This window comes from Camellia sinensis, chromosome 8, assembly GCF_055761805.1.
Source record: "Camellia sinensis isolate YWXY chromosome 8, ASM5576180v1, whole genome shotgun sequence".
Taxonomy (NCBI): Eukaryota; Viridiplantae; Streptophyta; class Magnoliopsida; order Ericales; family Theaceae; genus Camellia; species Camellia sinensis.
The window spans coordinates 114,362,899-114,389,337 of NC_138968.1; positions in this window are offsets into that span (position 1 = coordinate 114,362,899).

The following is a 26,439-nucleotide window of genomic DNA, read 5'->3' on the forward strand; positions in this document are numbered from 1 at the left end:
CTTTGATCGGGCAAGCGGGGGTACTCAATTCATGACCTTTCCCCCTCGTACCTAAGTTCCCGAGCCGAAACAACTTTGATGATGACGGACACATGGCCTTTGGCATGAGTCAGGGTTTCCTAAATTTCTTCGAAAATAAAATATTTAGGTGACGACTTTGTAATCTGGCAAAGTAGTCCAATTTTGGCATTATTTGATTTAAAATCGATTTTCCAAAAAGATTTGCTTGGTTTGGACTCTTTGGTGCTTATCAGTTTCACATTGCACTTGTGATACTAGATTCAGAACCGCGGGAGTCCGAACTGTGAAGCCTTTCATTTCAAACCTTTCCGAAAGGGGGGCACGAAAAAGGTGAGACCACACCCGCGGATGAAATATCCGTAAAATGGCAGTTTGAAGTATTTGAGTATTGATTTTGGAATTGTAGAACCATTGAGTTGTAGTCTCGTTTGGTTATGAAAGAAATAATGAAATTGACTCATGAATTGAGAGGAATAAACGAACCGGAAATGAATTGAAGGAAAATGAATCAAGAATCAGATTTGGTATCTTATGAATATATGAAATTACGAATGTTATATTACAAGCATTGTAAATGCGCATCGTACTTATATCTTTGCTAAACCTCATATATTGTGTTAGATTATTCCTGCTGGGCTGTGGCTCACCATATTTGGGGAAAACATTTTTAGGTATTGATAGCATAACTCCACCAAGGCAATAGCATTGGAGGGACTTTTGGGAAGCAAAAGCTTCTTTGTTTTGTTTCATTTTGTATAGCCTAGGGCTTTATTTGTATAAGCTAGTCCCTCTTTTGCTGTAACCAAGTCAAGACTTGGAAAGATGTACGCCTGTAGGGCATTTATTTATGTTTGACTCTTTTGTATTATTAACTCTATGTAATGCAAGAACGTTACACTTTGATTTATGTAATTATCTATTTATATTTTGGTTATATCTTGGGGGCGTTACAAGTCCCATGAATTTTCTAATACACCGATAGGTCCTGTTTATTTTGACAACCTTACTGTTAGATCCTATTTTAATTTTTTATATGATTTGGTAGACGTTTCTACCATTCCTCATTGGAGGACGCCATTTTAGGGACGTTGGATCCAATTTTTGGATCATTTTTCCGTCACTTCAACGTAACACTCCAATGTAATAAACTAAAACACTTATTAGTGTACTTTTCCTAAACTTAACACTCAAATACTAAAAAACTCTTTAGGTGGTATTTGTTTTGAGAGATTATTCTATGGGATTGGACTATTAGTCCATCCGGACTAATAGTTCGCTGTTTGGTTCAAAATTTTTGTACCGGACCAATAGTCAAAATTTTTAAAATAATTTTTTTATAGATATTTAGTTGATGTTTTATTCTAAAATTTTGTTCATATTTCATTTAATTTCATTATTTAAATTTTAATAGATGTTTTATTTAATTTCATTATTTAATTATTATTATTTTTTAAAATAAATTTATTTAAAATTTTAATTAAAAAAATAACCTATATTTTTATTGATATTTTATTTATTTAATTTTTAAAAATAAATTTATTTAATTGTGTAAAAAATAAAATGAAATAAATTTTTATTTAATCTAGTTAAAATTAATTAAAATATTAAAGATATGTTTAATATTACTATTACTTAGTAAATAATTGAAAAGAGTAAAATAGTCATTTGAACATTTATCCTTCTCCATAATATCCCTAACAAACATAGGATTCATATTTTATCCAACCAACTAGTCATTTCCTGACATCTAATCCCATGACTAAATATACATGAGATACAAATCCAGTCCAACCAAATAGTCCAGGGACAATGTATCCTAGGTCTAACAGTCCAGTGGATTCCAATCTCCCCTTATCCAGTCCGTCCAAACAAACACACCCTTAGTGTATTTTTGCCAAATGTAACACTTTAACACGTAACACTTCATAAAAACTTCATAGTGTACTTTTTCCAAACGTAACACTCCACCGTAACACTAAAAAAACTTCTTAATGTACTTTCCAAATGTAACACTCAAACGTAACACTCTAATGTAACACTAAAAAAAAAAATTCTTAATGTACTTTCCAAATGTAACACTCCAACATAACACTAAAAAAAACTTCTTAGTGTTCTTTTTCCAAATGTAACACTTCAACGTAATACTCTAAACTCTAAAAAAACAACTTAGTGTGGTTTTTCTAAACGTAACATTCCAACATAACACTCCAAACTCTAAAAAAACTTTTTAGTATAGTTTTTCCAAACTTAACATTCCAACATAATACTCCAACACTCTAACGTAAGACTCCCTAAAAACTTCTTAGTCTACTTTTTGTAAAAATGTAACACTCCAACATAACACACTAAAAAAAACTCCTTAGTGTACTTTTTGTAAAAATGTAACATTCCAACGTAAAACACTGAAAACTCCTTACTATACTTTTCTCAAACGTAATACTCAAACATAACTTTCTAAATGTAACACTCTAATGTGATGGGCAAATGAGTTATTACACATCCAAAATGATTAAATGAATCACAAAAATATAAATATATATATATATATATATATAAAAGACTATATAGATCTTCAAATTCAAAATATGAGACTTATTAATCAATCACCCTTAAAACAAAACCACTTCCCAAAATAGTCCATAATATGCAATGTAGGAGTTTTTCAAAGGTAAGAAGAGCTCTCTCTTTTGGTTAACGAGTAAACTCTTTAAATTTGTCCTCCGTTGATTTTAGAATCAACTACCTAATGTTGATTAACCGAAGTAGGACAAGGGGCAAACCTCGGGTATGTGTACCGACTCCACACTGCATACACCATTTCAGTCAGAGAGTCCAGCTACCAAGATTCGACCTCATATCCAAACACTGAAGACTGCAGCTGCCAAGATTCAACCTCACATCCAAACACTGAATACGAGTCGTCTAGCACTTAGAGAATTATTCTAGGACTACTATACCAAACCCCTAAAATTTAATTTTGAAAAGTATAAAGTCTGTCACATCAAAATCTATACCCTGAAACCTTATTGAAGTGTCACAATTCCATGGATTTGAAGAACAAAGCTCTCTCTCTCTCTCTCTAATCTGAGAGACGTGAAAAACTAACGGACAGAGAAGTCTCTTTCCAAGTCTCTCTCTCTCTCTCTCTCTCTCTCTATCTGTGATGTTTGCTTTGGGGGTAGAAAAATAGACCTTTCCCGAGGGGTTTGCTGCTGACATACAATTTCTGAATAAAATTGACATATATATGGTATCAAATCAATGGCACCACTGAGACCTCCAAACCCAAACAGTAATGATAACACACACACCTTTAGCCTTCAAGGCACACCCAACTCCACACTCCTCTCCAAACCAAACTCAAACTGAAACCCTGCAACCACCATCACATCCCATTTCTGTGTTCAACAATGAAAAAGTAACCCCATTCACTACATTTATCCCATTTTCTTTTCTAAGAATAGTCCCAAGTCCCTTTTTTGATTGGATATATATAGTGGGATATCCATATACTTCTTTGACCCAACATAAGAAGTAATTTGGTGGTGTTCGGATATTTGGTGATGTTCCAAGATCATTATGACTGATGGAAGAGAGTGAAACTTATGATTATATGTTAGGTAAGCGAAGAATAATAAAAGAACATAATATTTGGTAATTGATAAGAGTATTGCCATATCATATCCTAATATTACCTAATAATTTTAAAATAATTACATTATAAGTGAAATCTTATCAAATGCAAGTTTTTTTTTAGATAAAAAAAAAATACATTACACCAAATTCAAGAGGAAAAAAAAAAAACCTACACCATACAAAAAAAAAAGAAGAAAAAAAATTAAATAAAATTAAACCATCATGAAAATGGGATTATTTTCTCACTATCAAACTAAAATGCAATTTCTTCTATGTAATATTACTCATTATGGTATTATATTTTTTAAAAAAAAGGTTAGAAATTTATAATTTTAATGAATTCACCCATAATAATAAATCACAAGTTAACACTTATCAAGTCATATCATTATGAATTAAATTATAAAATTTTATTTTGGAGATCTGAAACATTTTCTCATCAAATGATATAGGTCATGCTATATCCTACTTTAATCAAACACAATAAAAATATTCTCATATTTAATAATGTTATAATAACCATATTGATATACTATTTACCTTGGTATGTGAGTTGTCATCATTATCATTAGGTAGTGGGTTCTAATGCTTTTAGTAGGTCCCACCGCTTTTATCAATAATGACAACTCACATATGAACTATAAAAATATAATTATTCTAACATTATGTCTCATATCTCAAGTATATTATAGTTTGTCTTATATATCTAACTAATAATATATTCTAGTTAATTTCTTATATCTAATTCAAACAATTAAACAAATCTACTATTTAAACCATCTAAAAAAAATTGAAAGGTAATAAAATAATTATCTTTATTTATTATAAAAAGACATGTGAAAATAAAAAAAATAATATAATTTAAATAAACTAAATAAATTAATAAATTAATATTTTTTAACCCTTCTCAAAAAAGGCCTTTGAACTCAAAATTTGTAATACAACTACAAAATTATGTCATTACTGTTCTGCCTTTTATTTATTTATTTATTCTCTACTTCTATTGAAAAGTCTGTGTAATGTAGCCATTATTTAGCATCTTCTAATGGTAAAAAAATGAGTGCAACCCCAAATAGTCAACGCTTCTAATCACACTCTAGAATCTACTAATAAAATCTATATCTATACAATATATATAAAGCACAGATGCAAAGTGAACAGTAATTTCAGCCAAATATGAACAGTATTTTCTGAATAACTGAAAAGTCAATTTTGGCCTTATGCTTTATAACTTTTCTTCTTTCGATGCAAGGGTATTGATGGAAAACTGCCTTCAAAATTTGTTTGCTCGCTTTTTATGAAAATGAAAAGATCCATAAACACACAGCTGTCTTAGAGAACCCCCTCCCCTCTCTCCTCTCCTCTCCTCTATGCTCTTCCCAACGGTGATCTCCCTCCACCGATGACGATGTTCGACCGCCTCCTCTCTCCTCTCTCCTCTCACCGACCACCGATCTCTTTCGCCTTCCTCCCACCTCTGCCCTCTCACCGATCTCTTTATTTTGCCCCTTTACTTATAAAGCCTAAAAGCAAGACCAACAAGACACAAATAACACTTGTGTTCCCTAGAGAAGACGGAGAGAAGAGAGAGAGAGAGAGAGAGAGAAGAAGTCGAAGGAGACGAAGTAGGAAGACCAGAGTTGTCACACTTCCCTCTCCCATCGTTCAGGTTCGTTTTTCAGAAGTTAGGGTTTTCATACATACAAATCTAATTTTTTTTAATTTTTTTTTTTTTGTGAGTTGTAAAAAAAATTGCAAGGACCAAACCCTAATTTTACCTTTTTTTTGGGGATGTTTTATACCTAAATCGACTAAAGAGGATGCAATTCAAAATAGAAAGAAAGAAAAAAAAAATTGTGTAGATTGTTTTTGGGATTTTGCCTAATAAAATTAGGGTTTCTTCATATTTATATCTTTAGGGTTTATATTGTATTTATTCTGGAATTCAATCTTATATGGGTAAAGGGTAAGGGCTAGAGATGCTCGTCGTTGTTTTTTCTTCTGCAAGGTTGTGGGGAGCAAAAAATTCTATTCATATTATGCTGTTATGTTAATTGTTGTTTCTCTGGTTCGACCTTTTTATATGTTTTTAAATTTATTCGTATTAGTTTGTAGGTATTTATAATAAATGCTCATGATGTGAAGGTAATGTTTAGAGTTGTAATACTTATCTATGATTTTAGTTTTTGTGCTATTATCGTGCTTGATATATTTCTTTAGTTGGTTTTTGCTTTTCTTGGTGAGTATAATATTTTTAACTTACAAGGGTTGTCTTTTTTATCTTTTCATTTATGTTATCTATATACTTATGAAATCTATCAATTTTTTAAGACTTTATAGTGGTAAATTTATGACATTTATGATTTATATTCAATGTTTATTAATACTAAGTTTTATTACTAAACACATTTGAGTCAAAACTAAGTATTTCACTCATTAAATGCTTTATGATATTAATAGAAATATAAAACCTTCCAATTGCAATATTAGTCATAGAAAGGTTAAAAAAATGCACAAGCTTTGCTTTCTCATTTTTAGTTCTCTAAACCTGAAAGAGAGAGTCATATGTGTGAAAAATGATAATCATTCCTCCCTGTAGAGAGTTTTGAATATAATATGTTCTTCACAAAATTTTAGATTATACTTTGGTTACATTGGGAAATATAAAAAAAATCCTTGAAAGTTATGGCTTTTCTTTATTTTTTTTTCATTTATTTTTCCTACAAGGTACTAGCCCACCATCTCCGGAATTTATTATTTTTTAAACCATAAGCACATCACTTAACCTTGATTTTTCCAATCGTAAATTGATATATATACTTCCACTTTCCCATCCCCAAATCGATTTTTACACAAAAAAAATAAAAATAAATAAATAAATAAAAATTATGCCTATATGTTATACTCATGACATTAATGGTTTTGTATTATATTTTTGATCTACAAATACTCCATGAAAAGATTAAATATGTCTTGGTAAAGTTTTTCGGTATCTGCAGACTAGCCCAACTACATAATTGTAGACATGAATAACTAACTAATAATATTTTTGTATTTTCATCGATTTTATGGTGCAGGCAAGGCATGTAGAACATGCGATGCTATTTTGATCCAGAAATTGACATAGAGGAATTCTTCAGGTTAGGTGTTGAAACTATAATTTTGAGTCTGGTACATATCATTTGGATTCATTCGCAAAAATTTATGTTGCAACTTTTGACAGATTTTTTAGCTATCGTTTGGATTCATTTGGAAAAAAATTTAAGTTGCAACTTTTCACAGATTTTTTAACTATCATTTGGTTGTGTTGTGACATTCAAAATCAATCAAGAATTATTTTCTCTTTGGTTGCCATGTGAGAAATTTCTGTTTAGTTGAACCCTCATGTTGTTCCTTTTGTTGGTGTGTTGTCGTATGCTTAGGAGTAATTACTAAACATTGGATTTGGAATCTCTGTTTGAAGCTCACTCTCACGTGAATTAGACAATTCTTGACTTGGTTTGGGAAAGGAAAAAAAACATCTCAACTAATGATCTAACTAACATACAACATAATTTGGAAATAAAAAAAAAATACATTTCCATGCTTCAAATGAAAAGAGATCTGTTAAAATCTATCCTAAATTTGTTATTATTATTAGTATTATTATTTTTCTTCATGGTTGGATACATAGTTATTGCCATTGCGGGAACTACTATTCATCTTCAAGTGAAGGAAGATAATAGATTTTACGCAAAATTTGCAAAATTTGATTGATTCTTCGTTCTTGGTTATGTGAAGATAAAATGTTCTTTTATTATTTTTTTTATACCCATGTATACTTTTGGGTTTTTGTTTTTTATTCTTCTATTCCTTTTGGAGCGTTATTTAATTGTTCCTCATTGGTTTTCAACATTTGCTGGGCAGAAGAGACCTTGTTGGGTTGGATTTAGCTCACCATGTGTCATCTTTGTATATTTTCTTTGTTATTTGTTCTTTATTATTTTTCTCACTGCTTTTCTTTTTATTTTATTTTGGATATTGTTTCATCAATACACTGGTAGAGATAAAATTATACACAAGATTCATACCCAAATCTACTATTCTATAATCTTTTGGCTGTACTCATGTTTTGAGGTTGTAAATGTAATAGAAAACTTGATCAAGTTCGTAGAAATTCCCCTATAAGTAATGATATTTGCACACCTTTTTAATGTTTTTATTTCCTTTGTAGATCACAAGGTTAGTTTTTTTTTTTTTTTGGTTATTTTTTTGGAACTCTAGAAATTACAATAAGTGTAGGAACCCATAAATCAAATACAAAATCAAACATAGAATACATGTTTTAACATGACTTTACAAGGTATGGCCATACCTAAAAAAATTTGTTGATTAATATATTTTGTGTCCAATACTATATTTGGTTTTTATGTTCTTAGATTCATTGTTAAAAGATAGGTGATGGGTATGGCCCTGGTGAAATAGTGTTAGTGTGGGTGTGGGTGTGGGTGTGGGTGTGTATAATATCGCATGGGGGCAAAATTTTCATCATGAAAGGTATAGTTGACCTTTTACTCTTTGCCTTTGGGCTTCGGTTGAAATCTTGATAATAATAGTGCATTTGATTTGATTTGTACTACAATAGAAGCAGCTTTTAATAACATGTGTTCACAACATTTTTCCCCCAAAACGCTTTAATTTATTAACGTCCATAGCATTTTTTTTTCAAAAGCTATCAAAAATTATAATTAATATAAATATTTTCTTTTTAACCTGTTAACCCAACATATTTTCCCATTTTTAAAAAAATAATGTGAAAACTTCTCCCACACGACAATCTCTGTTAATTTCAAATCTTCAAATATTTCTCCCTCTATCTTTCACGATTTGCTAGGATTGCTCTCCCCAAGTCTTCTATGGTTCCATTTTTGTTTTTCTTCAATTCAAAAGGTTTGTTTATTCTTTTTGCCTTTTTTTTCATATAATATTTACGTGTATCAAGATTGACCTTTACTCTCTTGTTTGTTGTTTCTATGTTTACCCCCTCTCTGTTTGGTGAAGAAACATTGCCATATTGTTGCGTATTTCATGGTTGAAGGGTCATTTCATTATCTTGTGTGGAGAATCCTCAGCTCACTAGGTTTGAGTTGTTATGTTTGAAAAAATTTCCTTCTCAAGACCTGCATTTCAATTCTCCTTCATTACAATGTAAAATTGATTTTTTTTTATTTTTTTATTTTTCGTTTTTTGAAGGTATTCTATGGCTTAATATTGATTTCTTCTGTATTGTTATGCATGAGGTATTAAGATACACTGGCCCATGTTTGCAAACTATGTTTGATTTCCTCCAATTTGTTTTAATATCATTGAAAGTAGCTGATCATTGTGAACCACATGCCACTGCCACTATTTTTCCTAGATTACAAAAAAAGTGATTCATTAGGGCTCTAATTTGATGATGCTAAATTTTTGTAAAGAATTTTGCAAAGTATTTTGATGAAATGTTATGGCAACACTTGATAATCTAAATGTCATTGGAATTGTGCATCTATTTCTTTGACAATTGTGTAGGTTCTAATTAGAAATTTCATTATTTATTATTTTATTTCATTTCTACGTACACATCCTATTGACTTTGGCAATTAGATTTTGTTACACTTGGAGGCCTTCATTATCAATTTTTCAATTGCTAGATTTTAAGAGTTCTATTTAATCATGACAAGTTATCAGGAAGTTTATGTTTTAGAATTTTGAATTGTAGCAATTGACTTGAAGTGAGATAGTGTCTGCTTCCCACACTTGAATATGCTTTAGCAATTACATGATTATTATTATTACTATTATTATTAAAATAAAAATGTTGCTGTTTCTAATAGATCTATATCAATGTTAGTTTTCAAAAACCATTTAGCTCCTTTACTACTTAGTTGTATCCAAAATGTGAAATCAAAAATCACATTGACGTTGGTAGAGGATTAAAAGAGATTGAATATATTTCCATCAAACCTTTTGATTTGGATATTATTTTTATGAATTGGTAATACCAGAAACAAGCTACATTGCGGTATTATGATGATAGACAAAGATTGGGTGCATCTTAATTGAAAACACTTTTTTTTTTTTTCTTTTTTGTGTTTTTTTCTTGTAAATTGGTTGAGCCACACAATTACATGGCAACCACAATTACATGGCAACCATACGAAATTTTGTGAATGTGGCTACAAGAATGCAGAGTATCCTTACCAGATTCTATCTATTTGCAAAGATTGTCAACATTCATTTCACCATTTTGTTGAATTTGTTTGAGCACGAGGTTATTAAGGGAATGGTTCTTAGTACATAAATATATTAAGAATGAACAGGTAAATTCACGGCTTGGGAATTTATGAGCTTCCTTTCCTATTAACACCTTTTGATTCAAAGTTTTTCATTGACCTTGTTACTTTGTTTTCTGCTTAACTAACAATATTCATTTCCTGTTTACTGATTAGTCATTAGTTTTGAAATCATTAGTTTTGAAATTACTTATCCTATTGATTGTTGAATTATATTGGGTGTGAGATTCAGATCATCTCCATTACATAGTTGTAATGGAAGATTTCCAATCCCTATGTCTAACCCATTTATATTGTCTAGGGATTTAATTTACTTTCTGCAGTTGATGCCTTTGGAAAGAAGTGGAGACTAAACTTATTAGATAAGAAAGCTTGAAGAATGGAAAGTTTGTAGATGAAAAAATGGTGCATTTGAATGAATTGGTTATTTTCTATAGTACATGGTTACATTGTCTTTAGCATTGTTTATAAGTTGTGTTATGTGGATAATGGAGATTACAAATGCAACACACTTCTATTTATAGATTGTCGATAAGCATTTCTTTTTGTAAGTTTTGTTTTAATCTTCTTTTCAAGTAGTTTTAGCCTATTTGTATGAATTATTTTCCCAGTGTTCATTCTTCTATGACACTCGGCTATCTGCATTTTCCAAGTAGGCTTATATCTATGCATCCATCTTTCCTGATTTCTGTAAATTAATTTTTTTCTTGTAATGGGCACCAATAAACGCCAATAATGGGCATTTGTTAGCATGCCTTGCACGCGGCCAATTCACTAGTATAGATAAAATCTACAATCTAAATGTAATTAGTTATCATTCAACACAATCTAATAACTTGGATTAACAAAAGATAAATGGTACGAGAGATTAATGGATTAATGGTGTCTCACCCAATTCCATTTGAGAGTATACTTTTATTTCTATCTATATATATAATTAGATGACCGAATGCACTCTAATCAATTCTAAAGTCTAGAGTTAACAATCGAATAATTCTAAAGTCCAGAGTTAACCATTGAACAAATCTCCTATGATCTTAAGATTTGAGATATTTAGCCTTTATAAAATTTACGATCTCTTAAGTTGTATTTGGTTAAAAAATTTAGGAGATATTTTAAATCTCTCTCTAAATTCTTAAACCAAACACAATCTTAGATGATAAACCCTTTGAGAAGTGATTTGCAATTTTTGAATAAATTTATGAATCCACCCTTATCTACCCAAATAATATTGTATGGTTAAAATTTAATTTGTATAATATGCGATACATGTATAAAAATCAATATAAGTCCTGACATAATAATTTTAGATAAATTTTAATAATTAAATATGATTTTTTAGTATTACTTGCAATTTTGACATGATAATTGTAAAATCAAACACAATTCTGTAACCACAAAAAAGAAAAAGAGTAAAAAGTGAAGCACATTTGCTATGAAAAAATTATATCTGATCTTGTAATTGATTTAATCGTGAATAAATTTTCAGTATAGATACAATGTTGTATCATCATTTTATTCCCACGATGAAAATGACATGAAAGAACAATTTTGCTATATATATATAAAAGAGAACAATTTATTATTATAAAACTTAACGAAAGACATGAGTAAATACACATATTATAAAACATACTTTATTTATTTTTATAAAACATGTTTTAAACCAACCACAAACGATGACATGACACAAAGACATAAAACTACAAAAGACTACAGAGAGAAAGAGAGAGAATAGAAACATGAGAACTTATGAAAAAAAAAAAAAAACCACACAAAACATAAATAAAGACATGAAATGAAAGTTAAATGAATTTGTTTATGCAGATATCTTAGGACTTGTTGCGCTCTTCTACTGATTTCTTCTTTGTTCTTCTTCTTCCTAGTAAGGATGATGTGGAAGACAAGTGGACCCACCCCAAGTCACCACATCAGACGGAGCAAGGCTATTCAATGGTACTGGTGAAGAAATACCATGGCCTGATATGGACATGCTCGTATTAGAACACCTCTTACTTTCACCAGCACCACCATGGCCAGCACCACCGAGCTTTGGATTTCTATGGTCATCACCCCCGTCGTGAACCACCAAATCAGCACCAGGAAGCCTATGAAACGAGGGGTTCATGAATGTAGTCACCACTAACACCACCTTATGCTAGGATTAGACACACTCGAAAATCAATCACACATAATAACATAAGAGATTTACGTGATTCGGCAATAGCCTACGTCCACAGGAGAGATATCCACTATAGAACTTCCCGGAGGGAGTTTACAACACTCACACCTTACTCTCTCTCTCTATAGCCTTCTCACTCACAGATTACATACACTCTGTGTTTCCTTGTACTCAGACCCTCCTCCTCACCTTAATTTATACACAACTGAGGGAATACAAAGTCAAGAAAAAAAGTTATTGGGCTGCCAACTGCCAACTACCATCTTCCCTTTTCCCTGCTACTTCTTGACTTGGAGAGCCAACCAGTCAACCTCCAACTACTCCTCCATGTGGGCTGGAGTTAACAATTCTCCCCCCTTCACGCCCATATGGATAACTGGCTTCTTCTTGAAGTCCATCCCGGTCAGATTCTTGCAAGCTTCCAGTTTGTTTCTCGTGACAACCTTGGTCATCATGTCAAAAAGATTCTTGTCCGTGTGAATCTGCACCAGCTTCATCAGTTGCTTTTCCATCACTTCTCGTATCCAATGATACCGGACATCAATGTGCTTTGTACATGAATGGTACATGGAATTCTTGCTCAGATCAATTGCATGCTGACTATCACAATGTACCTTGTACTCTTCCTGCTGTAAACCAAATTCTTGGAGAAACCGCTTTAACCACAATGTTTCCTTTCCAGCATCTGTGGCAGCAATGTACTGTGCCTCTATTGTAGATAAAACAACACACTTTTGTAGTTTGGACTGCCATGAAACAGCTCCCCCCTACAAAGGTGAATAAAAATCCTGATGTAGACTTTCTACCAACAAGATCACCCTCCATATCAGCATCTGTAAAACCCTCCAAAATTGGTTTAGCTCCCCCAAATCATAGACACATCTTTGAAGTTCCCTTCAAGTACCGAAGAATCCATTTGACTGCATCCTAATGCTCCTATCTTGGATTGGCAAGGAATCTGCTCACAACACCAACTGCATGAGCTCCTTTCCCTTCTGAGTACACACTATTGAATACATTAAACTTCCTACTTTGGAAGAATAAGGGATTGCCTCCATTTCTTTCCTTTCAGAGCTAGTCGTGGGACACGAACGCTTTGTCACCTTGAAATGGTTGGCCAGTGGTGTGCTGACTGGCTTGACATCTTTCATGTTGAACCTTTCAATCACCCATTCAACATATTTCTCCATTGACAGCCATATCTTCTTGGCTTTCTTTTCACGAACAATCTTCATGCCCAAAATCTGTTGTGCTGGGCCCAAATTCTTCATGTCAAAATACTGCGACATGTCCTTTTTCAACTTGTTGATCATAGCAGTATCCTGTCCGATGATTAGCATATCATCGACATATAACAGTAGGACGATGAAGTTTCCATCCGAAAACCTTCAGAAATATACACACTGGTCTGCTACCGTTCTTGTGTACTCGTGATCCACCATGAATGAATCAAACTTCTTGTACCATTGTCTCGGCGCCTACTTCAGGCCATAGAGACTCTTCTTCAGTTTGCAGACTAGATTTTCTTTTCTTTTAACTTCAAATCCTTCTGGCTGCTCTATATAGATCTCTTCCTCCATGGCACCATGACGAAAGGCAGTCTTGACATCCATCTGTTCTACCTCCAGATTCAAGCGAACTGCTAATCCCAGAGCTACTCGAATGGAAGTCATCTTCACAACTGAAAAGAAGATCTCATCAAAATCAATTCCCTTCTTCTGCCCAAAACCTTTGACCACCAAGCGAGCTTTATGCTGCAATATTTTTCCGTTGCCATCTTTCTTCAATTTGTACACCCATTTGTTTTTCAATGCTTTCTTGTCCTTTTGAAGTGAAACAAGCGCATAAGTGTGGTTCTTTTGCAAAGAACTCATCTACTCCTTCATGGCTTGCATCCATCAATCTCTCCTCCTGAACACCTTCTTGTTCATTGGGTCCCACAACTTGTACCCAAATGCTGCATCTGAATAGCCCACAAATATACATGGAGTGGACTTGTCATCAAGCTTCTGTCTGTTTTCTTTGGAGATGTGTGCGAACGCCTTACATCTGAAGACTCTCAAGTGAGAATATGATACCTTTCTTCTGGATCAGACTTCCTCAGGTATCGCAAAATTCAACGGGACTGAAGGTGACCTGTTGATTAGGTAACAGGCTGTACGGGCGGCTTCAGCCCAGAATGACTTTGGCAACTTTGCCATTCTGAGCATGCATCTAACTCTTTCAATAATAATGCAGTTCATCCTCTTTGCCACACCATTTTGTTGTGGGGTATTGAGAACTGTTATCTCGTGCTGGATACCTCTACTGGCACAATATGCTTCAAAAGCATTGTAAGTGTACTCGCCACCATTGTCTGTGCGAAGACACTTCAACATTTTCTCAGTCTCTCTTTCCACCATTGCATGGAACTCCTGAAAGTGTTGGAATACCTCATTATTCATCTTCAGGAAATACACCCACAACTTCCTTGATGCATCATCAATGAAGGTTAGAAAATACTTGTGGCCACCGAGTGACTCTACTTCGATTGGGCCACAAACATCCGAGTATACCATACTGAGCAATTCTGTTTTTCTCTTGCTCATTGAACTGAATGATACTCGATGCTGCTGGCCATAAAGGTAATGATCACAAGGCTTTAGGGCACTCCCTTTGGATAAGGGTATCTTGGATTGCTTTGCCAATAGATGCAATCCTTTTTCACTCATGTGAGCCAGTCTTTTGTGCCATAAGTTTGGTGACTCATTATCTTCTGCTGCATTAAGACTTCCCCAGAAAGATCTTCGTTTGAGTCTTGTTCAGTGTTGAAGACATCTCTCATCTGGCGATTATCAAAGCTCCTTTTATCAGCTTCCAACGGCCATTTTTGAATGTACTTGTATAACCTTGTCAGTCTAGGGCTCTTCCGGAGATAAGATTGAGGTATAAATCTGGAACATGCCTCACATCTTTGAGAACCAGTTTGTATCTGACATTAGTCTGAATACTAATGTCTCCAATGCACACAATCTTCAAATAGCTAGAATTTTCCAATTGAACAGTGCCAAAATCTCTAACGTTGTACGAGTTAAAGAGTTCTCTATGGGAAGTGGTGTGATAGGATGCATCTGTATCACCCACTCTGTATAACTGTGGTCAGCCACGTGAAGGCAATCCTTCTCTTCACCAACTGCAAGAAGTCTTTCATTAGTTGTTGTGGCTGTCATGTTCTCATCTCCCTTTGACTTACTGCTTTGGCCTTTATCTTTCCGGCTTGGATAGTTCCTCTTTATGTGACCCTCCTCGCTATAGTGAAAGCAAGTGAAGCTAAAGTTACCTTGACTTTTACTGTCTCTGGATTTACTTCTGTTGTTCCATCTGCCTCTACTTTTGCTTCTTCCTCTGCCTCTTCCTCTACATCTGTCTCTGCCTCTATCTTCTGTGACAAGAGCATGGGACTAATTACCTTCCATATCTTTCCTCATTGTCTCTTTATTGTACGCGGCGTCTGTGACTATGCTCATGGTCAGGTTCCTCTCTGGTGCAGAGTTACTGAGAGAAACCACCAATGTCTCCCAGCTATCTGGTAAAGAACTGAGTAGTAGAATGGCTTGCATTTCATCATCCAAGGACATCTTGACGGTTGCAAGTTGATTCACTAGATTCTTGAATTCACTGGTGTGCTCGGCGACAGACACACCATTCTTCAACTTTAGATTTACAAGTCTTCTCATCACCAAGGCTTTGTTTCGGGCTTTCTTTGACTGGTACATTGTTTCTAACATTGTTCGAAGGGCATATGCATCTATCTCCTGGGCGACATGGTGGAACACACTGTGGTCTATCCATTGTCTGATACAATCGACAGTCTTCCGGTTTATCTTTATCCAGTCTTCATCTTTCACTTCTTTCGATTTAACCCCTTTTAGAGCAATAGGGCCAAATAGGTCTTTATAATATAGGATGTCTTCCATCCGCGGCTTCCAGATTACATAATTGGAAGGATTCAACTTAATCATGGATCTTGAAGTTGAAGTAGATTCTTTCATCATTTTCGTACTTTTTACAGAAACTCTGATTCAATAATCTGACCATATGGATCTCTTCAGAATACTCCAAATAGTTGGAAACCACTATTGGATCATCAAAATCGGACTTCAAATGGCTCAGATCTAGCCAAAATAAGTTCGACGGTTTAGATCTGCGAATGTACCTTAGCCGCGTAGCACTGGATAATCCCTCTGTTTTTAGGTCGGGTCGGGTCGGGTCGGGTCAGCCCGACAGGTTGACCATTTAACAAATGTGCTGACGTATCAGACACATGGCGCTGACGTGACGCTTACGTGTCGATGACATGGCGTTGGCGTGTCAATGACGTGGCGCTGATGTGCCGCTGATGTGGCAGGCACGTGGCTCTGACCTGGGCTGATGTGTTGATGACATGACTGCCAGATGGTATGTGACATAACGGTGACGTCACAAACATGTGCACACCACTCTCCTTCTTCTATTAGCCGCGCGTCCGGCATGTGCCTGAGACTGGTGTGACGCGCCGGTACTGTCAACGACGCGTGTGGCGCGTGTCTGAGACTGAGACTCACGTATCTTCTTTAAGTAGCACGTGAGAGCACGCAGAAGCTTGTTTGGGGCTTGGCTTTGCAGTTTTGGACTCCTCTCGTTGAGAGCTTCCTTCTTGTATGCTTAAAAGTGAATTTCGAGCAACTTGGTTTCTGGAAAATTTTGAAAAACACACCCTGTTTTTCTAAAAATCAACCAACAAGGCTCTGATACCACTTGTTAGGATTAGACACACTCAGAAATCAATTACACACAATAACACAAGAGATTTACTTGATTCGGCAATAGCCTACGTCCACAGGAGAGATATCCACTATAGAATTTCCCGAAGGGAGTTTACAGCACTCACACCTGACTCTCTCTCTGTAGCACTCTCATTCATAGATTACATACACTCTGTGTTTCCTTGTACTCAGACCCTCCTCCTCACCTCAATTTATACACAACTGAGGGAATACAAAGTCAAGAAAAAAAAGTTATTGGGCTGCCAACTACCATCTTCCCTCTTCCCTCATACTTCTTGACTTGGAGAGCCAACCAGCCAGCCTCTAGCTACTCCTCCATATGGGCTGGAGTTAGCACCTTAGTCGCCGCCATAACTTTACCGCTAACCACCCCTCCAAACACATGTCCCTGTTGATCTGCAAGAGTTATACCAGAAGAAAAAGAACCACCAGAAGAAGAAGAATTAGCAGAAGATGATGATGATGGTACTGATGAACCCAGAAATGTTCCGCTGACAGAGATAATATTGAATTAGCTATGTAGGGTCAGCGACGGCATGCGAGAAAATGGGTTGCGGAGAGTGACATTGAACACAGACCCAGAAGTACTTATTATGGTTACACTACCCAACTGACGTCTACGCTCGAACTGAACCACCGTGTCTATGACATCTGACCTGGTGGCAATCTCCAGCACCGCCGCTTTCATGCTGGCGTCGCCGTCTCTGGTGGTTTGGATAACTGCTAGTTTCGGTTTGTTTTTTAAGCTTGGTGGACGGCTACGAGGCCTCTGATTGGCGCCCTCCGCCACGGCGGCAGGGCCGTCGTTGAGAGCGAGTCCGGGCTTTATTGATCGGATAAAATGAGGGCCATTTTGGTGGCTTTGCTCTTCTTCTCCTTCTTCGGAGGTTTGGGAGAGAGATTGAGCTTGGGAGAGAGATGATGGCCCAGAATATTCAGCCATTTTTAAGTGACTGAAAGTTTGATTCTTAAGAGAGAGGCTTTGCCCTAGAGAGAGGGAGAGATAGAGAGAGAGAGAGAGAGGAACTGACTGAGAGATTGGGAGTGACAATGTGGTTGGTTAGGTTAGCTGCTATTTGATGGGTGTTTTATGCGAGAGGTTTGGTGGAATTTTCTTTGGTTAGAATTTAATAGGGTATGGGTTGTTTGGGAAGTGTTAGATTAGTATACTGTTTGATTTTTTATGAAAAAACGTAAAATGTGAGTTGGGTTTGAAGTGATGTGGTAGAGCACAGATATGACCTAAATAAGATGATTATAACCTAAATAAGATAATGTACTAAAATAGCATGTGCTAATTTAGCATATGCCAATCAAGCACTTATCCATAAATTTCTTTTTATCTATTTAATCTTATTTATTTTTTTTATTATTTTATGTTCCAATAAGTCTTATGTCAGCGTGAATATTTACATTGTTAAATATAAATATTCACATTATCAAATTGCTAAGCGTGCAAAAAATATTTGTAAAGATAAAATTACCTGTAAAATAATTTAAATATAATAATTAAGATTAGTAGATCAAATATTCAAATAATAAAACTTATTGAAATATAAGAATATGTTATAAACTAACTGCATACAAGTACTTGAAAAATTATTTCTTAATAAATCTCCCAATTTAATAATCAAAAATTAAAATTACTTATTTTCAAATTTTTAAATGAAAAATAATCCATCCCCTAATTTTGTCTCTTAAGTCCACCCACTACAACAAAACTAACTATTTACGGCATCATATTTGCGGCATGCATTAAATGCACGTCGTAGTTAGTACATTGTACAACATTTTTTTTTTTTTGCAAACTATTAATATTTTGTCAATTACAGCATACATATCATGTAAGTCGTTAATTCATATATTTATGGCATACAAAAGTATGCCGTAAAAAAAATATGTTTTGACGACTTACAAAAATATGTTGTAAAATATTTACACTTAAGACGACATACATTTCATATTGTAAAATATTATAACTTTACATGACATGCTAATGAATGTCGTGAAAACTTCTTTTAAAAAAAAAAATTCCATCCGATTTTTTTATGGCATGCAAAAGCATGTCGTAAAAAATATTTATTTTCACGGCATATAAAAATATGTTATAAAATATTTGCACTTAAGACAACATACATTTCATTTCGTAAAATATTAAATTTTATATATTTTTTGAATTTAGTGATTTTTTTAGAAAATCAAAAAATATTCTCCTCCTAAGTATATGAAAATTATTTGAATTTAAAAAGTAAAAAAAAATTATTTAAAAACTTGCGCCACACTTCCTTTCATTTTAGATCCGTAATAACATAATATTTAATTTATTATTTTTTATAACTTTACCTGTATGCCGTAAATAATGTTCATCATAATGTTTGAACCTTTTTATTTAAAGCCAAATAAAAAGGTAAAAAAATAAAATAAATAAAAATATAATTTATATTTCAAAAAAATCTTAAAAAAATGTATTTATAATTACCCTAAATTTTCTATATCTAACTTTTTTAAAATATAATTTTTTTTTCATATTCAGATTGAATTTAAATATTATTCATATATCTATACCTATTTTACATGGCATGCTAATACGTGCCGTGTAAACTCCAGCTAAAACTGTGGGGATACATTTTCTGAGTACCAACACGTGGCAAGGTGACACCGACGTGTCAGCCGAGGTGCCACGTGTCTTGGTTGTTGTGCCGAGGTCATCTCGGCTAGGCCGAGGTTGCCTCCGAAGATATCGGAATCCGAGATAAGCGGATAAGGGACAAGAGTCCTAGAATGAAGAGGGAACTCAACCTGGATATGGACAAGAGTCCTAGATTGGGAGAAGACTTCAGTTTGGGTAAAAATAAGACTCTTAGAGAGTTTATCATGATCCCACTGGGAGTTCCAGATTAGCAGTAATCCTGAGTCCATAAAAGTTAGGCTCCTATTGGGACTAGGTTTATGTTGGCTATAAAAGAGAGGCACCCCCATGGGTCTAAGATATGCTTTTGATACTCAAGCTTGTGAGTTTAGTACTTGATTTATCTTTGAGAGATATACTGACTTGATCGTCGGAGTGCCCCCGGGTGGTCGAAACCACCGCAGGATTCTTATATTTCTGGTGCAGGTCAGTCAGGTGCCATCTATTCTGCCAGTGCTCTCCAGTTGGTTACTAAGCGGGCAGTGTGGTTGGAAAATCACTCACACAATTTGTGAAAACTGTGAAAACTCCAGCTGGTTACTAATACGTGCCGTGAAAACTCCAGCTAAAACAATTTCTCATCTTGTAAAGTAAATTAAACGTAAAAGCAAAACCCTTACCTTTTAGAATTTTAATTTGTTTATATTTGGAGATTTCTATTTTTGCCCAAATCAAGCATGATGAAGCCTCTCTCTCTCTCTCTCTCTCTCTCTTTCACTTTGATTTCGCCATGGATGAGAGTAAGCAGAGGTTCGAAGCTCTCGGAGAAGTAGAGTGGTAAAGAGAAGATGATGAAGGAGAGAAGAAGAAGAAAAAGAAGATGATGATGATGATGATGATGATGATGATGATGGTGGTGGTGGCGGTGGCAGAAACGATGTAGAATTGGAGGAGGTTGATGATGATGATGGTGGCGATGGTGAAGTTAAGAGCCAACTCGACGAGTTAGACTGTTCGTTACTACCTCCAATCAAAGCACAGTTGGGCGGTTCTCAATTGGAAACCCTAGCCAACTCCGATCTTCCATGTGATTTTGTTGCTTCTTCTCACCATTTCTTAGGTACGATCACTAATCACTTCTTTGTCTCTGTCTCTGCCTGTTTGTCTGTCTGTCTCTCTCTCTCTCTCTAACAAGTTTGTGGTGAAGATTTGATAGAGGTGCTAGTGGATTATGCTCTTCTATGGCCGCTGGATTCGGCTGCATTCAAGGTTAGGAGTGTATTCTCACTCTTCCACTGAATTTTGAATTATTCATTTATGTCATTTCTGATTGATGTATTTGTTTTATTTGTTTATTTATTTTTGTTTTTTTGAGTCTGTTTGAATGAGTTTTTAAATTTTTTGGTCTTTCATTTCACTAAATTATTGGTGTATGTTATGAGATTTTTATATAATTCAGTAGTTGACACCTCAGATAGATTTTTTTAACCCTTTGACAATGTGAGGATAAGGAATAATGTAGCTATAAATGATGTGTCTTTGCATAGAGATTTTTAATTCTTAGCTAGCCTTTGTTTTAAATTTTGTGACACTGAATTAATTGGCCTTCTGTGTATTTGATGTTTCCATATTATCTGGTCTATTTATTCTCTTACTTTGATTTGTTGTAATGAATGGTAGCAGAATTTAAAAAGGTAATTATTTGTCATGAAAGGCATCACCTATGTTGGTAAAAAGTATGCGTCTTTAACCAGTGTTCTCCTTTTGGCTCAGAAAAGGGAAGAGGGCTGGTTGTTTTAAAATGAATAACATCAAATCTTACCCTTAGAAAGGCACTCAGATTATTTTGCTCTATTTTTTACATGATCTTTGGAAATTTAAGAACAAGATTGAATCATTTGAATCATGTATGAAATAATTTAAGCCAATGAAACTAAAGTAATTTACTATTTCCCTTGTCCTATCTCTCTGTGCTACAATTTCAACAAGGTGTTAGTATCCAGAAAATGTGAAGTAATTTGAACACAATTTAACAATTCATATTCCCAATAGAAATTAGTCGAAAATACTAGATGTTTAATAACAAAAGTTCACCTCCTGGTCTGAGCATAAACACAAAATTTTCTAGTCTTTTAGCTGTATCCTTGGAGAAAGCCCTCACCCAAAATGATAAAGTCTCCCTTGCCAGCTGCAGGACATAAATATTTCACAAACCTAAAATTAATGAGGGGCTCAAATATCCACAATGCAATAGCAGCATAATAAATGCATTAAATGTTCCTAAGTTATCACCAAAAAATTTCAGGAAAGAAACAATTGGTTATAGAGCTACTACAATTGGTCATATAGTTAGGTTTAAATGTTAATGTATTGCTCTATGAAGCATGGACACTCCAAAATCGGTGCCGTGGCGGTGTCCGACACGCCGGGGACACGTATGGGACACGCCAGATGGCGTGTCCCTTTAATTTAATGATTTTTTTTTAGGAGACACGGCAGAGACACGTCGGGGACACGCATGTCATGGCATGGGACACGGCAAGGGGACACAGAGAAGGAGAAAGAGAAGACCTAAATCCTAAATCAAAAGAAGAAGAAAAAACAGAGAAAAGAAGACTAACCTGTTCGATCGATCTCCATGAAAAACAGCTAGGGCTTCGAATTCGAATCGACTTGCGACTTCGATCTCCGAAATGACGAACAGATGTCGACTCAAATGAGAACCTAGATGTCGTGAACTTGAATCGACGAACCCACCCAGATGATGCGAACTGAAATCGCCTTCAATTTCGAACTGAAATGCCCTCTCTTGTCTCTTTCTCTCTCTCTCTCTCTGTGTGTGTCACCTCTCGCCTCTCTCTCTTCTTTTCCTTCTCCCGACTCTCTTCTTTCTTTATTTTTCTTTTTTTAATTTATTTTCTGTATAAATATATATACTTATATATTATATATTTTTATTTAGTTTTTTTTTTTAAATTTATGTCTTTTATGTATTTACCATCATTCTATTTTCTTTTAATTTCTCTATTTAATTTTTTTACTTTTATAAACATATATACCTTTTTATAAATATATATATATATATATATCTTTTAGTGTTTCCTCTTTTATTGAATTAATGCTACTATGTTAGTGTTTGTTAATTTTAATTTAGGATGAATGCAATATAAATTTACATAATACATAAAAATATATTTAAAAAAAAAATTAGCCGTGTCCCTCACCGTGTCCGTGTCCCCATTTTTTGGAAATTACCGTGTCCCGTATCCGTATCTGTGTCTGTGTCCGTATCCATGTTCGTGTCTGTGCTTCATAGGTATTGCTTATCCACAGGAAATATACATGGAAGTCTGTGCAGGCAACAAAGTTTAACTAGTTAAATTTGGAAGCTTTATGTATTTATTGAACAGAGCATAACGTATTAAATTTCTACATTTAAAAGATATAACTGATAAGAAGAGATAGAAGATCAATATTCTGGCCTCCTAGTTCACCAGCTAAAAAAAGTAATCTCCGTGCATTTAATACTAAGTAGAATACGAAACATGTAGATCCGTGCTAAGCTATATACGTTTGGTATAATTAAATCAATAATTCCACTTTTCATAATAACATCCACTTGACCATAACAAAATGTATGCGCTGCCATGTCCAAAGGTAAATAAATGGACACAGCAGGACAGATCAATGAGTTCTAAAAGAGAACTACTCCTCCTATCCGATTGAATAGGTTCAGACATGAAGTTTTTAATAGCAATACACACTTTGTGTTTGTTAAAAATGAACGTAGAGTTAAACTAAATCAAGAAGTTGTAGAGGTCATGATCCTTTTTGTTACATTTCTTACCTCATCAAGAGTTAATCCACCAATACTAGATACACAAATCAAAGCAAAAATGTGGTAGAAAATGTCTCAAATTTAGAATGACAAATCTTAACAAAATGATGGGAACAACTATTTTACATCTGAAGAGGCCTTTCCACAAGGGTTGAATGTGTTCAACACTATCTTTATGTTTCTTAGGTAGATTTTGTATAATTTTGCTATTTTTTCATCTTGAATGTTGGATTGTTAATCATGATTGTTATGTCATACTGTCTTTGTTATTTGTCAAAACAGGTTAGTCACCACCCAACAGTTGTTGCCTACCATTGCGAAGGAAAAGGCTGGAAATTCTGGGGTGACAGTAACCTTAGAACCAAATTTTGGGGGACATCAATTCAACTTGACCTTATTGGAACTCCAGGAGTTTGATGATGGTGAGGTTTTCCAGTGGAGCAAGGTAGGTGTGCACTGTGATATGGCTGTGTTTGTGCAGAATAAGGAATGCTAGGCTGTTTTAATCTTACTTCTGTTATTTTCCTTTTACTTTTATGGCACACCCTCCTAAAACTTGTTTATTCTGTTCTCAGGTCACAACACCCATTTGTAATCTTATCCTTGGTAAAGTGTACCTTAATCACCATGGGACAATGCACATATGTGGTATTCGCCAATATTCATGCAAACTCAAGTTCAAAGAGCAGTCTATTCTGATCGAAATCCGCAACAGGTAAATAAAGAGTTTTTACTATTTTTTACTAAATTTTACTTTTCGTCTTTGCAGTTTCATCATATTTTCTTATGTTTATTTATTTGGGTTGATATGTCTCTTAGTTTCGAAACTTCTTTACATCTGCTTGAAGCCTCTTATTTTGTAACATTATTGATGGATCCATTCTAAGTATGTTGCTTGCTATACAGGTTCATGGATTTGTTGAAGATGCCATGGGGAAAAAGGTTGTGACATTATTTGGGAAGTAGGATGACAGTGTAAAGTCGTATTTTAGAGATTAGTGATTCTTATAATTTGAATAATTTTCTTGGTTTGTATGTTTGAGATTGTTATCAACTTGATATGATAGAAGTTGAGGATGAAAGTTAGTATGAAAGTTGTTTGATGTATGGATATTAGATTTTTTTACTTACTTCATAGTTGATGCTTCTGCTTGGTTTGTTAACAGGTTACATTTTATAAGTTACTGTCTGCATACTGTTAGGCAAGGTTATATTCCTATTTTTTTTTCTTTATTAAAAAATAATCTTCTACGGCATATAAAACTATGTCATGAAAAGTGTAATAATTTATGACATACAAGAAAAAGTCGTAAAAGATTTTATACAGCATACAAAGTATGTCATAAATATATTAAAAATGACCTTCTACGACATACAAAATTATGTCATGAAAAGTGTAATGATTTATGGCATGCAAGAAAATGTCGTAAAATATTATATACGGCAAACAAAGTATGCAATAAATATGCTAAAAATAACCTTCTACGACATGCAAAATTATGCCATAGAAAGTATGATGATTTATGGTATGACAAAAATGTAATAAAAAATTATATACGACATACAAAGTATGTCATTAATGTTTAATTTATTATATTTTACAACTTTACCTGTATGTCGTAAATGACATTGAACTTTCTACGGCATGTCATATAACGGCATTTGTGTGCATGCCGTGAAAGAGTTTTTACGGCATGCATTGCAAGCCGTAAAAATTCAATTTTGTTGTACTGACCCCAAATAATGTAAAATTAAGAGGATAAAAGATGAGAGAAAGAGGAGTGTGAAACCACTTTACGTGAGTCTTAACCATCTTATAAGGGATGGAATTAGAAGTTTCAATTAGAAGATGTAGTATATCTCTTTTTAAATAATCATGTTTATTTTTTTTTTTTAAAAAAATATTTAAAATAAAAATGATATATAATCTAATTTATCTGCTTTCTAGTCTCAGTGATGTGTAAGTGAGATGTAACAACCCTCATTTTGACTTGGCCATGCTGGCATACATTTATGGACGATCTTGTGTTAATATTTACATTTGCAAATCTTGTCTTGTTTTGCTTGAATGATTGCTTGCATACTTTGTTCTTGCCTGGTGTGTTGCCGAGGTCGTCTTAAGCCTAGGCACCTTTAAAACCTTTGTCACTTAGAACTATCTCGGAACCCCTTTGGTCGACCTCCATCTTCACCCTGGCATATTGGCCGAGATGTCATCATCTAGGCCGAGATGTGTATTATCTAGGCCGAGATGTTACCTTTGCACCTGAGTGACCTTGTCTTGGAGTGGTATGACCTAGACCGAGGTGTGGCACATCTAGGCCAAGGTGTGGCACAGTTTAGTCAAGTGTTGTCCTTCCATGCTGATGTCCTTGCCCTTTGATTTCCGAAGTCTTGTATTTAGCCGATGTCGTTTCTTGCCGGTGTGTTCGTGCCGCCTAGCTTGCTGAGTACGCTTTGTCTTGGTCTTGTCTTGTCAAGTCAGTCACCTTTTTGAGTTGAGCGAATCAGCCGATGCCACGTGTCCCGACAGAGGGATTAAGTTAGTGTTTGTCGTGTGAAGCATATCATTTGGTACCAATCTTGCCTTTTTAAAGAGAGAAGCTCTAGTGGGAAGGAGGAAAAGTTTGAGCTAGAGAGGGTGACTTCCAAGCTTGATCGTTGGAGCTTGAGCCGTTAGATTCGAGTTTTGAGGTTAGAATCTTAACCTATTCTTGTTATTCTTATTGATCATCTAGCTGCATTGCTCGATTATACCTGTTCTACACGCCATCCATCGGTTTAAAGTTGGTTTTAGAAAGAGAAAACGGTTTTCATGTGTTTTTGAAGAAAAGCCTTGTTTGATCCGAAGGTTTACATTAAGGCTCATGCTTTTGTGTTTGTTTTGATGAGATCCTTGAGTGTGGGTACCCAGGTCCATGTTTTTGAAATTATATCATGGAATCTCAGCTTTTGTAACAACAAGTTTTGATCTTGGCATTCATCTTCCTCATGTTCGTGTTCTTCAAGTTCTT